We start from the raw sequence: 12336 nt of genomic DNA, 5'->3' as shown, positions 1-12336 counted from the left end.
CGAGCCTTCCATGCTCTATTATCTGACACCCAACCCCTTTGCCATCACTCCTCTCATCTTCCGTGTCTAATCTAACACCTTGCACCCCACCACTGTAGCACAACTCCTAATGCTCCTTACCCTTTGCAGAAGCTTCTAACCTGCAGTGCCTCATGTCCTATATTAAAACTCACCAGAATTCTTCCCTGCCAACCCCGTGTCGTCCCTATCCCTTTCGCTCTACCCCTATCTCATGCAGAAACCCTAACGTTTTGTTGTGAATTCAACCCAAATCAAGGGGAGAAAAACTTCGTTCACTTAATTTTCTTCTTAGTTCCAATAGTGTTAGCTATACATTAGAACTCAAAAAAGGTTTGCTCAACTGGGAAAGAGGAGGTAAAGCCTGACCAAAGACGGAAAGCGTTTTTTTGGTTTTGGGGGCGAGGAGGACGAGGATATGCATGTCCTCAAAACATCTGCTCTACGATTTTGTTCGAGGGGAAATGTAATGCAAAAACTATCACAACACCAGATTCCTAATAGTTGAGGCAGTAATAGTGCATGAGATATGGTAGGGCGAAGGGGAAAGGGATGGCACAGAGTTGGCAAGGAAGAATTATGGTGATCATTTGTTGAGAAACAAGGAGAATGAAAGCACTAAAAGTAACGAGAAAATTGTGATTCTTTCTCTTCCTCTGGTTTTCTTAATGGATGGCAGGTCGCTTTTCACAGTGGGAAACAAATCGTTTGAGCTAATTGAAAACCCCACTGAAAGAGATTGTTGGTATGAGTGGATAGAGCGTAAACCTAGATTTGTCAGCAAAATCTATATCAACAAAGCTTATCTTATTTGGATATGTTAGATTATGCTCATAGCCTCTGAAAGACAAGAAAAAGTTTGCAGCAGATGAGTAAAAGAGGATAACAGACCAAACATATTTGGCTAGCAGAACTTCAACAACCATGGCAGATTTCTACGCATTGTCACTCAACTGGAGAAATGGAGAAGAGAAGTAGATCCATCATTATTCTTGAATTCTCCATGAACACAGGATGGGCTGATTTTGCGGACAAGTTATGGAGATTTTCCGACAATGGCCAGAAAATTCAGAGCAAACCAAATCCTGGATGTTACGTGGAAGCGGCTAAGGTGAAGAGATGGCCCACAGAACCAGTTCGCATTATTAAGTCTTGCAATCTTCCACCCAATAGAATTGTCATAAATGCAAACTCTGCATTGTCTAGAAGGGATCTCTTAAAAAAATTGTCTGGTGGGCAAGTTGGTGACAGACGCAACTCCAGAATTGAATGAGTTTCTGTCATGGGCCAGAAACAAATGGAAGATTGGGGTTTCGATAAAGAAGATGGTGGGGGATAGCTTCTTGATTGAGTTCCCGTCCATTGAAACTGCTCAGTCCATTCTCAGCTCTAACTGGATGTGCAGAGGTAATAAGTTGCACTTGAGACAGTGGGCTCCAGATGTAAGGTGCATTGACGGGAAGCACCACTGATAATACTTGGATCAGGCTAATAGGCATTCCTATTCATCTTTGGTTAGAAGGAATTTTTTTTCAAGATTGGAAAACTTTTTGGTGGTCTGAGAGGCTTGGACGTCAACACTACCGACAAAGTGAACTTTGATTGGGCAAGGATTCAAGTTAAAACCCACTGCATAAAATCCCATCTTTTGTGGAGATTAAGCTTGATGATGTTGTATGGTTGATTCTGTATCGTTGGTTCCAGTTTGGATTGACAATCTAGTTGCGTTTTCGGCTAATTTCTTCGAAGGGAGTACCTCTAAACTTCTTCCGGCGTATTGAAGTAACGGGAAGAAAGAGCCTGGGAATCCGGTTGGGTTAATACCCATTCAAAGCAATGGATCGAAAGATATTTCTGTTATATACTCGGGCCCCACATGAACAACTGTCTACTATTCAAATTTCAAATTACACCCACCAAAACCTTAAGTCCTATTTTCCTGCAGCACGAACAAAAAGCCACTAAAGACACCCACTCCACAAAAAATACTCCATTATCAAATAAGCCCATTACATCTATTACCCAAACCACTCTGGCCCATCAGCCCCAGGATGATGCTCAACATCTCTGCTGGTATGATGACAATACCGAGTCTGAAGGTATGGGAAAACTTCTTAACTTTGATGAAGATAACATCTCTCTTTGGATCCGCAGAAATACTCCCAAGGTATGTAAAATGTTGGGTATCAAATATGTTGGGGCAGAGAAGGATATGACAGAGATGCTACAGCGAATTTAAAGGAGGAAGAATGCTTACAGGAAGTCTAATTATTGCAATAAGCAATCTGGGAAGAAACAGAAATTTGTCCATGAACTTGATAGATTGGTATTCCGGGTGAATTATGATAAGGGTTTTTAGGGTGATGAGGGAAGGTTTCAGCCATCTTCTTAAGGATGAAATGTAAGAGGTTTGAATAACGCCAGGCTCTTCTTTCTTAATGGAAAGCCGACATCGTTTGTCTTCAAGAAACTAAGCTTGAATTTTGGTCTCACAAGCTGGCTGATGGTCTTAAATTGGTAGATGGGTGGATTATGCTTTTGTGGAAAGGGAGGTATAATTATTCTTTGGGACAAAAGGGTTTGGGAGGGGTCTGTAATTATCCACGGTATTCATTTCATCTCCATTAAACTCACAAATATGCACTCTGATTTTTCATGTTGCATGTCCGGAGTGTATGCACCCATCAATAGGGAGGAGAAGAACCAATTTTGGTTGGTTCGGCTGTCAGGGGTCCTTGTGAGGGGCCTTGGGTCAATACCACAAGGTTTCCTTGTGAGAGAAAACATTGTTCCAGGTTTGATAGAGCTCAGATTTCCTCGAGGACTTGAATTTGATAGATCCCCCTTTATTTGGGGGGAAAGTATACTTGGTCTAAAGATAATTCCTACAGAGTGGCTTCGAGGATCGACAGATTCTTCTTTTCTGCCGAGTGGGATGATCTATTCGGCCTAATCAAACAATCTACTCTTCCTCGTATTGTCTCAGATCATAGCCCATTATTTCTTGAGTGCGGCCACTGGTCTAATAATGTCTCTTACTTTAAATTTGAAAATATATGGTTGGAACATCCCGAATTTGGGGAAAAGGTCAGTAACTGGTGGAGTTCTTTCAACATTGTTGGCAGCCCGGATTTAATTTTTGCACATAAACTTAAGTTGAAGGAATGGAACTAAGTCCTCTTTTGGACATTTGAAGAATAGGAAATCGCGTATTCTGAATAGGATTCTGGAGATGAAGAAACACCTCTTTCAGATGATCTACTTCTTTCCAAAGCAAGTTTACAAATGGATCTTGAGGAGATTCTTAGATTGGAAGAAATCTCATAGAGGCAATAGATGCCTCTGGTTGAAGCAAGGAGACAACAACACTGGTTTTTTCCACAAAATGGCTAATTCTCACAGAAGGTTCAATCAAATTGACAAGCTGGAAGTTGGGGAGTAACACTACTGATAACATGGAAATCATTTCTAATGAAATTCTTAGTTTTTATGAATCCTTATACAGAGAGAATGAGTCTTGGAGACCAAAGAGGGAGTTTGTAAATGCTCCCTGTATCACTAATGAGGAAAAAGAATGGCTACATCGTCCATTTCTAGAAGAGGAGATTCTGAAGGTAATCAAAAGTTGTGAAAGTGACAAAGCTCCTGGTCTGGATGGATTCTCCATGGGTTTTTACAAAAACTGTTTTGGGTAATTAAAGTCGATTTGTTGAATGCTCTCAACCACTTTCACAATCTTGAATTTTTTAAGAGAAGCATAAATGCTTCTTATATTGCCCTCATTCCCAAGAAAATTGGCGCAAAGGAACTTAAAGATTTCAGACTAATCAGTTTGATAGGCAGTTTCTACAAGATTCTCTAAAAAATTTGGCGGATAGACTTAAAAAAGTGCTTCCTAGTCTAGTCAGCTCCTCTCAAATGGCTTTTCTTAGAGACAAAAACATCACAGATGCGGCCTTGATTGCTAATGAATGCTTGGACTCAAGAATGAAGTTAGGAAAGCCGGGAATCCTTTGTAAGTTAGACATCGAACAAGCTTTTGATCATGTCAATTGGGTTTATTTTTCTGCTGAATTTATTAAGGCAGATGGGCTTCAGCGGCAAATGGATTAATTGGATCAGATTTTGTATTTCCTCAGTAAAATTCTCATTCTCATTAATGGTAATCCTCAGGGTTTCTTTTCTTCGCAAAGAGGACTCCGACAAGGTGATCCTCTTTCTCCTTCTCTTTATACTTGTCATGGAGGGCCTTAGCAAGATGTTATACAGTGCAGTACATGCAAATTGGATCTCGGTTTTCATGCGGATTGTAGAGGAACTGGGAATCTCAAAATCACTCACATATTATATGAAGGCGACACTCCGATCATGTGTGATGCAGAGGAACACCAAGTTTTGATTTTTAGGATGGTTCTAACCTTTTTTTTTGAAGTTGTCTCGGGGTTACACATCAACTTCACGAAAAGTTCTCTTCCCAGTTAATGATATGCCATATATCAGTCAACTTGCCAACATTTTGCAGTGCAACATTGGAACTCTTCCTGCAAAGTATTTGGGGTTACCTTTGAGAGACAAATATAAATCAGTGACAACACTAACTATAGCAAGATTATCCAATTTGCAGTCAAAATCTTTCAGTTCAATTTCAAACTGAACTTAAATAAAAACAAAACTAATAATAAAACATGTCTAATTTAGAAACACTAAGATGAATGCATAAACTTCATATAGCAAAAAGATCAAAACATGAACCAAAGCAAAAGATTAAAAAAATATATATACAAAACCACAAAGCATTAATTTGGAAACACACTAAGCTGAAACAGAGAATAAAAAGTCCAAAAAAGTTAAGAACCAAAACCAAGAATTAACTGAGAAACCCCATAGCAGAAACCAAGAATACAGTAACTTGCTAGATTATTTGCATATTTAGAGAAAAGAGACCAAGTGTGCATATAGGTTTTCTAACACTGTATGTCGGTGCAGTCTTAACTGCGATAAGCCCTCTATGAGGGCTGACCTTTGCCTCAGTTGGACTATGTTCACTTCAAATAATCAAGAGATGCAACTACTTAGACATTCATGATTAATACTTTGGGAAAAGGTACAAACATGGATCTTGTAAAGAGTGACTGGTCATCCTAGTTATTGCTTTGTAACACTAGTTAGCAGCACAATCATTATGATCATGTCTCTTCCCTCTTTTATCCGCGCGATTGTTTTTAATCTAGTGGTCTTACAATGTCAACACTCCCACATCCTTAAACCATATAATAATGATTATTATATGGGCACAACAACACAAATAGAGTTTCGTAGCAAGAACACACTTTCTCTGAACACCTTCGGCGCTTAAGCAGATAAATTCAAACTCATTGATTGTCATCAACAAGATGTAATTTACATGGAACATCATTATAAGCCAATTGCTGGATACAATGCTTGCCACTTGGCTTGCTTTCTCCCAACAAACCTAAAAGAGAAACTTTTCACTAAAGAACTAACCTTATACTTAGCAGGAAGAAAACGAAATTGCTGCTTCAGTGTATCAACAGTGGAATATTTAGATGCAGCTTCAATCTGAAACAAATTATAAACAAAGTTACGCAAAATACTCTTGACCACCTACAAATTATATGGTGAAAATTGGCATCGTTATATTTGTACCTTAACGGGATTTCTCAAACAAGCCCTCTCAAGTTTCTTTACCTGTAGTTCAGTGTACAGATATATTTAGAATCGGACTTCCCATGCAAAAAGTTCACTCCTTGAAGGTTTCATCAAGAGTGGCACAGCAGAAACTATTAGGCGAAAAAATAAATTCCTTAAAGAGAGAAGCAGAACAAGAGCAAATTAACTTGCCATTCACAACAACCCCACACCTTCTCATTTTTCTTTCCCAGACAATTTCATGTAATAATCATATTGCTATTACGATATAGAGAATAAGTGCTTCTACTGCCATAACAATGATTACTGATCATTAGTTGCATGCCAATATGAGAAAAAGTTAAAAAACAAGTAAAAAGCTCCTCCATTTTCCGGTATCTTCTTATATAAATGTCAGACCGAGCATATGATATTTGGAAAATAAAAAAGGAAAATTTTCATGAGAGCACTTTTCCTACCCAAGTACTCAGGAAAAATACCTATCCGCCATCAGAGAAGGGAATTTCTCTTAAGAACAGAACCTAGAAACAGAAATTATCCACACACAGAGAATAGACCATTTATGATTAACAATGGATTCATATAAACCACGTGAAAGCTAACCTTGTTGGACATTGTAGCAGAAAATAGGTAAGTCCTTCGATCATGAGGGATCGCATGCAAAATCCTATCAAGGTCCTTTTCAAAATCCTCATCTAGCAGCCTGTCTGCCTCAACCAATACCTGTTGCATGTACAAGTTCATGACTCAGAATACGCATGCATGCTTATCCAACTAAAATAATCTGTTGTGAAACACATATTTATATTTTCAAGAAACCTAGACTTGGTTACGAATGGAAATCAAGATATTAAAAGATGGAATTCTAAAACAAGTCTGAATACCATTCGCATTGAATATAATGAACTGCATTTTATTTTAGATACATATTGCTTCAAATTAAAGAATTTCTTGCTTCAATTGGATTGCATTATATGAAGCTTGTCTAACACAAGACAACCTTAACAGGAGAGGATTCCAGCTGGTCAACAGATGCTACCTTTGTACGAGGGATCAGGAAACTGTCAGTCATTTGTTTCTGCACTGCCCAGTTGCCACTGATATATGGAATATGTTCTACAGTATTTTTGGTCTGAGCTGGGTTATGCCTCAAAATATGAGGCATGCACACATTAGTTGGAGTTTGTGGAAAGTTGATAAGGCCATCAAGAAAATCTGGTTGATGATCCCTGCAGCTATTTTTTGGTGTTTATGGACAGAGAGAAATAGAAGATGTTTTGATGGCATCTCAACTTCAAATCACTCTCTCAAGGCAAAATGCCTACTTGAACTTTTTTGCTGGACAAAATTGTCCCCTGTAATTAGTACTGATCTTTTTTTGGACTTTGTTAGTACTCTTGTCCTAGATTGACACTTTGTATAGGGCCTAGCTTCTCCTTTTTGTTTTTGCCTTTGTAACTAGGCCCCCTGTAACTATGTAACTATGCATCTTCTTGATGCTTTTTTAATGAAACACCTTACTTCATCAAAAAAAAAAAAAAATAAATAAAGAATTTCTTGCTTGGTCCAATTGTCCGCACCTAAGGCGATGTGCCAGTGTGCCTCATGCTGTAGTTGGGGGAAAAGCATTTAACTGTCAACCCACATGGAGATAAGCAAGTTTCAGAGGGACATATGTAGTCAAATGCTTTCTGCAGCTCAATATGTTGGAAACTTAAAAAATAAAGACATCAATGCTGCCAGGAAAAAATGACAAGCAGCTTCTCCTCTGACAAGAGATATACTGTATGCACGCTGTGGGAAATATGGACCAGACGGCATTCGAAATCATATCACTTGCCAAACATCAAAAGGCCTAGCCTTGAACATGCAGCAAATATCACATTTAATGTCAACAGTGACATAATAACATATCCTTCAACCAAATGTCGTGAATCAACATTGCACTTTTGGGTTTTCATCCAAAAGAAAACAAAAAGAGTACATAAACAGGCAGAACGAGAACATCTCTGGACATTTTCAGCATAAGACTCAATGGACAAACTTACCAAGTACTTTATCGTACGAAGAGAAAACCCTTTAGTATTGGCAAGATGATCCAGTAGCCGACCAGGTGTTGCCACCTACATCAGACAGCATCCAAATGAGCACTCAAACAAATGTCAGAGATTAAGCATATTAAAAATCTGTAACAGCATACAATAGCTTTAGCAAATCTAGTGTAACAAGTCGTCCACATGGCTCACTAACTTTTGCTGACAAGGCAACAGAATAGATGTTTGCATGTTGAAAATAAGCCAGCAAAAAAATTGAGGAGTACAGTTAGAAGTTTTCTTTGTTACGTAACCAAGAATTGTATTAGTAAGTTGCATCAAGATGATGCATAATGATACATCAGGAACCTCACAAAAACACAGTCTCTGACTGCACAAACATGTCCGCTGATTGAAGAAATCCAGTAAACTATCAATATCATGTACATTTTTTAACTTGAAACAAAAAATTAACAGAAAAGGTTGTTGCAATTTGTAAATAATCTCCTTTTTTGTTCAAAAAAGGATCTGATTTCTTTCCCTCCAAATAGTCCACCAGATACAAGTAGGGATGGTTGCTCGTCTCAGTACGCTTAATAGTTGATATTATACTACTTCCACTCACTTAATAGTCGGCAATCTATTACATCCGCTAAAGACTTCTATAACATGAGCTTTCGGCTAGTGTGGCGTGGTGCTAAATGAACATTGTTTAAACTGAACAAAAAGCTTTTCCAAGACACCAATTTTGGTTTTGCTTAGATTGCTAAACGGATTCATCATCAACCTTTTACAACAATCAAAGTACCTCTTACAAAAGAGGTATGGATAGTAATCATTCATGAAGGACTTCTGTATAAGCCAAGGCATTTTGCAAAGTCAACACATAAGCACATTTCCTATCAGATAATCTAAGAAGAAAAAGCAGCTAACATCCGGATAGCAGGATTAGGATCCATTCTCGCAAAACATAGGCAACAACTTTAACAAAAAACTGAGAAGAGAATGCATTTTCAAACAAGTGGGGAAAGGTGACCGACTTTTTTTGGATAGGTAGGTAACTAACTATTTGACATCTAGTCTGGAATAATTTACACAGCTAAAAAAGACAGATGACCCCCTAAATTATTTAGCGGAGACATCAGAAGCTTATGAAGCTAACTGCACGGTTCAAATAATGGCATGAGGCTACTGTGACCTGACATGCTTAGTCAAGGCTGGGATAGGTATATTGAAGCAACAGCATCAGAGGTAAACTGCAGCCGGTACTCCTCTGTTTGTCCCCTAAACGTGCACTGCCATATGAATATTGCACCACCAACTCTCTTTTTTTTTTTTTGGAAGGCCCTTCCCCGGACCCCGCGCATAGCGGGAGCTTAGTGCACCGGGCTGCCAACTCTTTTTTTGAAAAGGTCAAGTTTATATTACACCACCAACACTGCCTCGTGTAGTATTGCCTTATAATATATCTTTTGGAAAAGAAATTTTACCATCTGTAGCTCCATTTCTACTTGCTTCATCTTCACAAGAGACACAAAAATGTGGTACTAGATATCAATACTTACAATAATGTGAGGCCGTTTCCCAAGGGCGATGCTCTGCTGTACTAAACCTATCCCTCCAAACAGCTGTGAAACAATTACCAGCAATCATTTAACAAAAAAAATGTCTAGCTGAATGGCAATGTCAACCATCATATATGACTGTTTCAATTCTGACACGGTCTACCCTGTTCTACAGACACGTCGCTACAAATACCCATTGTCTAACAAGTGGTTATCAACCCTTTGGATTACATTTGAAGGTGAAAATGAGATGTTCATGCATGTAAATATGACTTAGTCAAGCTCACACTGCACATTTTACTCCAACACCGGATCCTAAAGCTTCAAACTGTTCAGCAATTTGAATCGCGAGCTCTCTGGAATACACAAAGAAAAAAGTTGGAGATTAGATCACCAAAGAGCTTCTACAAAATAAGACAAGTAATCAGACGAATAAGGGATCTCGTTGGAGAGAGAACGCAGGCAAAAAAGGCATGCGGAGAATCTAATAGGGCTTGCAGTATAGGAATTGCAAAAGCTCCAGTCTTTCCCGAACCCGTTTGAGCCAGACCAATTAAGTCTTTGCCTAGAACAAAACCCAATCAAACAGTTTATTAGAAAAAATACTTTCACCAAATAGAGGATGATATACAAAAGGTTCAAATAATAAAAAAGGATCAAAATACAAATAATGTTCTTTAGAAAGGTCTTCCAATCAAGTATACAAATTGGAATACTTTTGAGTGCTTCAAAGTCCAATGATAGATAAGAAAACGTATGATGCCAGCAATTTCGGAAACGAACTCAATGCCGCCAAAGGATCTCCCTCCGCTCCCCCCTCCCCCCTCTCTCTCTCTCTCTCCCTCTCCCTCTCCAAATTTTCCACTTCAATGTATGTGGAATCACTGCCCAAAGCTCACCCCCCCCCCCCCCTAGTTTATTAGCAGCACTCACATTATTTGCTTGACTGAATTTTGCATGGTCCACCAAACGTCCCTCGAATGCAACATTATATTCCAGAACTTGAAAATTTGCATTGTACAAGCATATGGTTTCTGACCAGCTAGGAGTCATATAAGGACCTTACAGGAAACCCACATTTCCTTTCCCCTAGCCATTCCAAATTTTCAAGTTCCTAAAGAATTTATAGTTCAAAAATATTCTATTCCATGACACTAGATTGTAAAAAATACCATCACTTGAGGCAATTGCATAAAGCTGTTGTTATCTAGATTTGAATATGCCCTGCCTACAGCACCATTGTATCCAGAAACTAATTCTCTATCCCTAATGACAGGTATTTCATCATAAACCCCCCCCCCCCCTCACCAGGACTAGTGTTTAACATTTTAAAAAGTTACCCTTTAATTTATAACAATCTGAATCTACACCCTCCCAATAGCCAGAAAAAGGAAGATTCCTAGTTCACAACTCATCCCAACACTTAATTACCTCTCTCCATAAATTTGCTCTACAACAAAATGTTATGTCTCTATTTCGCACTTCTCTATTATCATAAAGCTAGAATTTTCCAGTACTTCTCAAACAATGGCTTCCACAAAATCATGTCTTCAGATGTTTTGCTACCACGGGCAAAATAGGATAATGGAAGTTTCAACCCCACAACCCAAAACAGACCTAAAACACACTAGCATAATCAGCTTAGAACTTTAAACCTATTTTAATTATTAGCACATAGCTTAAATCCACTTGAAATATCATATTTATAAGGAGAAAACAGGTAAAAGATAAGCAAGAAAGAGTAGAACATACGCAAGGGAAAAGATGAAAAACATAAAGAAGGGAAGATTGAAAAAACCTTCAAAGGCATGAGGAATAGCTTCAGCTTGTATTTTAGAAGGAGTTTTCCAACTCAAATTATCACAAGCCTCAATCAGTTGATCAGAAACTCCCAATTCTTTGAAAGACTTCGCTTCCTCTTTGGATTCTTCCATTTAGCGGTTCTCCACAGTGGATTCTATTAAGACAGTAACTTCAAATCAACAAAATGAATCACGTTACGGAAAAGGGACTTAAAGCAAACCGAAAAGTAATCTTTCTCCAAAATTCTTTCTTTTTATTCTAATCCATCTAATAAAATCCTCTTTATTTTCCAAAGACAAATAAACAATCTCTCACAGAAATCGACTCTGGATATATCCCTTCAACTTTTCAATACTCAAAGCAGCAAATTTATTGGGAAGATTAAAAAAATGACTTACGAAGCAAAATATATTCAATATTAACTTATTGATGAAGTTTGTAACTCTCATACTTTATCTAAGCCATCTATGATTATCAAATAGCTCATTCAAAGGCATTTACAATCCAATGTAAAGTTACTTCTTTTATTTGAGAAAAAAAGACAATCCAATGTGAAGTCACCTAAGATAAGAAAGACGAATTGTACCATTTAAGGACAAAATTTATCTCGTGTATAACTCAACAACATATTAACAAATAACAATTCACTGTAAGTCTTCATTAATCACAGCCATAAACAGTAGGGGTGGGCATACGGTATTTCGGTTCGGTATTTAATAATTTCGGTTCGGTATTCGGTTTATCAATTGTGTATACCAAATACCATACCACAGTATTTCGGTACGGTTCGGTATTTATTATTTTGGTTCGGTACGGTTTCGGTTTAATATTTGCTGATAAAGAACAACGAAATGCTGATAAAATCCTGCTCACACACACACTCCTAATCTGTTCTAAACTTTAACATTGCACTAAAAAAGTAAAAATAGCGTGCTGGCCAAAAACTTTAACATGGCACTAAAACACTTGAATTTGTTAATACCAACTAGTACCAAAAGTCCAAAATACCAACGGTAAATGCAGCAGAACAAAACAAACGATGGCACTAACGAAACCCAATATTCAGCACGTGCTGATGAATCAAACTAACACTACGAACAATTTTAACTCGGGTTTTCAATTTCAAACTAACAGCTAGAGCAGAATTATAACAAAGCAAACAAATGTAGACAACTATTGTAATCAATGTAAAGTCTAAAACCCATCTGCCTAATATCATCTCCATCTCTGTACAGTGTACACCTCCC

The 12336-nt window shown here is 38.0% G+C and overlaps 1 pseudogene; it reads right to left on the bottom strand.

Annotated features, from left to right (window-relative positions):
• The window catches only part of LOC109226893, a 16171-nt pseudogene that overhangs the window by 3415 nt on the left and 420 nt on the right, over positions 1-12336 (bottom strand).

Source organism: Nicotiana attenuata, chromosome 6 (assembly GCF_001879085.1).
Source record: "Nicotiana attenuata strain UT chromosome 6, NIATTr2, whole genome shotgun sequence".
Classification (NCBI taxonomy): Eukaryota; Viridiplantae; Streptophyta; class Magnoliopsida; order Solanales; family Solanaceae; genus Nicotiana; species Nicotiana attenuata.
Note: the sequence above shows the minus strand (reverse complement) of the source record. Positions and strands in the feature narration are given on the sequence as shown.